At 50.1% G+C, this 5,612-nt stretch overlaps 1 pseudogene; it reads right to left on the bottom strand.

The window, feature by feature from the left end:
- Positions 1–1,434: 1,434 nt before the first annotated feature.
- On the bottom strand, positions 1,435–4,137 carry LOC146829811 (28S ribosomal RNA; annotated as a pseudogene).
- Positions 4,138–5,612: the final 1,475 nt, after the last annotated feature.

The raw sequence follows: 5,612 nt of genomic DNA, 5'->3' as shown, positions 1-5,612 counted from the left end.
TCCCTGCATCTGAACCCAGCCAGGTCAGTGAGCCTGCCCTGGCCCCAATGGACCCCCATCCCCAGCACCCGGACTCTCAGATGGCTTGCAGGACCGGGGGCTCCCACACCCTGGGGCCTGTTGGATGGACGGAGCTCAAGCTCGGGCCCCGGTCCCAGCTTCCGACCCTAGCCAGGCTGTGGAGAGCCTCCTCAGGCCCCAGTGGACCCCCATCCGCAGTGCCCAGATGCTCGGCTGGCTTGCAGGACGGGGGCTCCGACATCCTATGGCCCACCCGATGGAGCTCAAGCCCCTCACAGGGTCCCAGTTTTAGAACCCTAGCAAGGCCAAAGAGAGCCTTCCTGGGCTCTGGTGGTCCCCAGTCCCCACACCCGGACCCTCGGCTGGCTTGCAGGATGGGGGCTTCCACACCCCGAGGCTTGCCGGACGGATCTCAAGCCCTGGGCCCGTCCCAGCTTCTGAACCCTAGCCAGGCCAGGAGAAACGTTCTGGGCCCCAATGAAACCCCGTCCCCAGTGCCGAGATCCTCGGCTGGCTTGCAGGATCGGGGATCCCGCACGCAAGGGCCTGCCAGACAGTGCTCAAGCCCCAGGCCCGTACCAGCTTTCAAACCCTAGCCAGGCCGGGGAGAGCCTACCTGGGCCCCGATGAACCCCTTTCTCCAGTGCCCTTTCCCTTGGCTGGCTTGCAGGGCAGGGGACTCCCGCACCCTGGGGCTCGCCAGACAGAGCTCAAGCCCCAGGCCCAGTTCCAGCTTCCAAACCCTAGCCAGGTCAGGGAGAGCCTCCCCGGGCCTCAATGGAATCCCTGTCCCCAGCGCCCGGACTCTCGGCTGGAACCAACGAAGGTTGAGCACAGGCCATGTCCTCTCTCTGCCGGCCTGCCCGGGGAGCCAATTTTTCTCGACGTGTGGGCTTACAGAACGCAGGGAAAGGACAAAAGCTGGAGTTAGCCTGGCTGGCCGGTAGGCCAGCCATCTGGTCACCCTGTCCGCAGGCCATCTGGTTACCCGGCCTACAGGGATATGTGGTTGCCTTGCCTGCAGGGCCACCTGGTCACCCAGCCCGCAGGGCCATCTGGTCATCAGGCCCTCAGGGCCATCTGGTCACCTAGCCCGCAGGGTCATCTGGCCAGGTGCTCCGATGCTGCTGCTCAGGATGCTCCGTCCCCTGGGCTGCTCACCTCCCTGTTTGGCTTGTTTGGGAGCAGGCTGGTCCATGCTATCTAGACACCCTGCAGACCTGCAAGGGATGGTGGCCCCCATCCCCACACTCCGGTGGCACAGGGATGGGACGGAGAGGCCCCGTGCCGGAGGGCACATGGCGGAGGCAGCTTCCCGCAGGCCTGCATCGCCCCCTCCACGTCCCTCCCACCATCCTAGCGGCAGAGGGACCCTCCCCTGGGTTTTCTGGAGGAGGGCATCTGCAGGCACCCACACCTGGAAAGACAAAAGCTTGGTTCAGAGGATGAGGTAGCTGCTCTGCTACTTATAAAACCCTGACCCAGAATCAGGTCATCTACAAATGATTTAGCACCGGGTGCCCCACAAACTTGTGATGTACTAAGGGCGATGGAGGTGATCCCCAAACGAGCAGCTCTACGCACTGGCCCCCCGAGAGAGGCCAGCTATCCCAGGCCAACCGAGGCTCCACGGCACTGCAGTATCGTTATGGTTTAGGGGGATTCTAACTTAGAGACATTCAGTCACAATCCCACAGATGGTAGCTTCGCCCCATTGGCTCCTCAGACAAGCACATACACCAAATGTCTGAACCTGCTGTTCCTCTCGTACTGAGCAGGAACTCTTACAACACATCATCAGTAGAGTAAAACTAACCTGTCTCACCACGGTCTAAACCCAGCTCACGTTCCCTATTAGTTGGTGAACAATCCAACACTTGGTGAATTCTGCTTCACAATGATAGGAAGAACCGTCATCGAAGGATCAAAAAGCAACGTTGATATGAACGCTTGGTCTCCACAATCCAATTATCCCTGCGGTAATTTTTCTGACACCTCCTGCTTGAAACTCAAAAAGTCAGAAGGATCGTGAGGCCTCGCTTTCACAGTCTGTATTCATACTGAAAACTGTGATCAAATGAGCTTTTGCCCTTCTGCTCCGTGGGAGGTTTCTGTCCTCCCAGAGCTTGCCTTAGGACACCTGTGTTATCATTTGACATGTGTACTGCCCCAGTCAAACGCCCCACCTGCCACTGTCCCCTTAGCGGGTTGCGCCCAGAGGGGGCCGGGTGCTTTGAAGCAATAAGCGATAGCCCCACGAGGCTCGCTCTCTCACCTCACCGGGTAAGTGAAACAAAAATAAGAGCAGTGGTATTTCACCGTCGGCCCGAGTGCCTCCCACTTATCCTTCACCTCTCATGTCTCTTTACAGTGCCAGACTAGAGTTCAATGGGTACCTCTTTCACTGCTGATTCTGCCAAGCAAGTTCCCTTAGCTGTGGTTACATTACATAGTATGTAGGGACAGTGAGAATCTTGTTTATCCATTTATGCACATCACTAATTAGATGACGAGGCATTTGGCTATTTCTGTATCACCTCGCGGTGGCTTATTCTGGGTTATTATGCTGCCCATCAGTATAAACTCAGTTTTGCTTCCAACAGTACAACATTTGTTCGCTCCAGACTACAGCCACACTGAACGCTGTCCTCACTGGAACTGGGATCACGTATAGGCCAGAGATAGTACACCCTGCAGGACTATTCCAACAATTAAACATTTTCTAAAAACAGTCCTGAGAAATTAAAGTATGATTAACAGGACATCAATAATCAATGTGTGGTATGTGGTGATTATGTGTATGTAATTATTTGAGACCTAATCATCATTCAAGACTTTTCAATAAAATTTACATCTATACTAAATTTTGTGTCAACTATGAACTATTATGTAACTGTATAACCACATTTAAATATTGATGATTCAACAGTTTCAAACAATATGTTTTATGAGGGTGACATGTGTGCTGGAGGAAAGTGTACATCTCAGCATAATATATTGCATGTAATATTGTGGTATTCGGCTTCTTTGTCACATTCTGAGCAATACGTTTTAAGATAGAAGCCTTTCTGCTTGTTGGAGACATGTTTTCTCAACTCTTTAAAAGTTCCCAATATGTCTCCACACAAGTCACATTTATACTTTTCGTTTGGGTATTTCCAATATGTGACTATTTTGTGTAGTCACTTTTCTTTGTTATTAATTCTTTGCTGACCTCGTACAAACTTGGTTGTAACAATGTCATTCTTGGCTGAGGATGCCAAAAACTTGATGGTTTTGCTGAGGTCTACTGTTGTGTCTTCTTCTGCTACGGAGGGTGAACTAGGGCCTATATCGTGATCTGAATCATTGTTGCTTGTTGCATTGTTTGAAGCGGGTGCTGGTTTGTCAAATTCGGTGAGTAGGTTAATTATTTCTGGAAAAGACAGCACCTCCTTACGCCATCTTAACGGGGTTTTTAATCTCCAGGAACTACCGCATCTGGAATTGTGTTTGTTTGCTTAGCAATTTCTCACTATCATACTCGCCGCCATGATAGAACCTTGTTTGACCTGTCTCTATAGAGTTCTCTAAGCAGAGTCTAGCACTATAGAGGCAGGTACCAGCAGGACCACTGGGAGGTAAAGGCCACTCCAACTGAGAATAGGTTAGGAGAGTCATAGGTACTCTCGCTTGAGAGAGTCATTGTTACTCCCGCCGTTTACCCGCGCTTCATTGAATTTCTTCACTTTGACATTCAGAGCACTGGGCAGAAATCACATTTCGTCAACACCCGCCTCGGGCCTTCGCAATGCTTTGTTTTTATTAAACAGTCAGATTCCTCTGGTCTGCACCAGTTCAAAGTCAGCTGCTAGGCTCCAGCCGAGGCAGAACGCCAGCCCCGAGCCCCCGGGGAGGGGGCATGGAAGAGAGGTGACCTACAGCTGGGGCGATCCACAGGAATGGCCCAGCTCACGTCCAGAGTGGCTGTTGCTCCGAAGGGAGGCTCCTCACCCAGCCGCGAAGCGCGCCCAGCCACACTTCGCGCCCCAGCCCAACCGACCCAGCCCTTAGAGCCAATCCTTATCCCGAAGTTACAGATCTGACTTGCCGACTTCCCTTACCTACATTGTTCCAACATGCCAGAGGCTGTTTACCTTGGAGACCTGGTGCAGATATGTGTGCAGTCCGGCGCGAGATTTATACCAAATCCCCCAGATTTTAAAGGACCAGCCAGAGCTTACTGGACGCTGCCACTCCGGGTTAGGGAATCTGAACCCGACTCCCATGCAGTACTTTCACACAGACCTGCTGTTGTTTTTGCATTCTGTTCTTTACAAGGTTCAAGCTAATCTAAAACCATTCAATAAGAACTGTTGGGCTTCAAAACCCGAAATTACTTATCGGAGAGCCACAGGGTTAAACACACCCTGATATTCTGGTTGAGTAAGTGTGTCTTTAACGGATGCTTTTGTGTCATGTTTAATAGAAATTGGCTATTGAGGCTGCAGTTGAGGTGGATATCATATTGGAATAGCATGTTGTGGAGAATCCTTAACCCAACCATCTTGCGAAAATGATGGGAGGATCACATCTGCACCAAAAGGACAAGTAAGAACAAAGGCAGGAGGGCAATCGACATCAACCCAAAAAATGGTATTAGAAGTCAAATTGTCCTAAAAAGAAGCATTAATAGTGGATTTATTATCACCTTTATTTTGAATGTCCAAATGATAAGCTTGATCAGGCTGCGCTACATGGGTATCAGTTGTTTCAATTGTTACAAAGATGTCTGACATACTACGGTGACTTCCGCCACCCTGTTGATGAGAGTCACTGTCCAAGAGAAGGGTTCCTACCATCTGTGGCATATTTCACATTTAAGGAAGCAACTTTCTTGTTTTCTCGGATCCTGTCACCTACCTCTGTCGAACTGTTTATCTGATGATTCCCGAATGAATGAGAGGATCCAGGATCAGGACTCTGAAAATGCTTAGTGAAATAACACAAATGACACGAGAATTGGGCTTCTGTTATTCTTAGGAAAAAACAGACGACTATCCTTTTCACAAGGAGGTTTACCCAGATATTGCGCAGATGGTCTGTTGCCCAAATTATTATGACCCAAATAAGTATAACCTTCAGAAATAATAACAGGCAATTCACACTTGTGTTCAACTTCAGCCACGGTGGACAGCGAGTGGTGAATAATTAAGGACACTGCCACACCTTTAACATTAGAAATATTCATTTCGGAGACTACAGGAAAATGAGAGACTAGCTTCATCCCCAAATCCAGGACAGGATTTGCCCCATGTTCTTTCTGTACATGTTTGAGAATGTCTGGAAGAACACTCATTGAGAGGGTGCCGTAACAGAGTGTCTACACTGCATTAAACACTGTCCCCCAGGTGTTGCAGTCGACCAAGAAGGGACCAGACCACTAGGCAAATATATGGTAAGGATCCTATGCTTTTCCAGTGGATCCACTATTAGAAAACCTCAACTATTATGAATCATGCCATAACACGCTGGCAATTCTGAGACCACTCAACCACACCCAACACATTTTTTTGTAACCTTAACCACTGGCCATCAGACCATTACCTAGC

The sequence above is a fragment of the Triturus cristatus genome, chromosome 5_2 (genome assembly GCF_964204655.1).
Source record: "Triturus cristatus chromosome 5_2, aTriCri1.1, whole genome shotgun sequence".
Lineage (NCBI taxonomy): Eukaryota > Metazoa > Chordata > Amphibia > Caudata > Salamandridae > Triturus > Triturus cristatus.
This window is presented reverse-complemented; position numbering and strand designations above follow the sequence as displayed.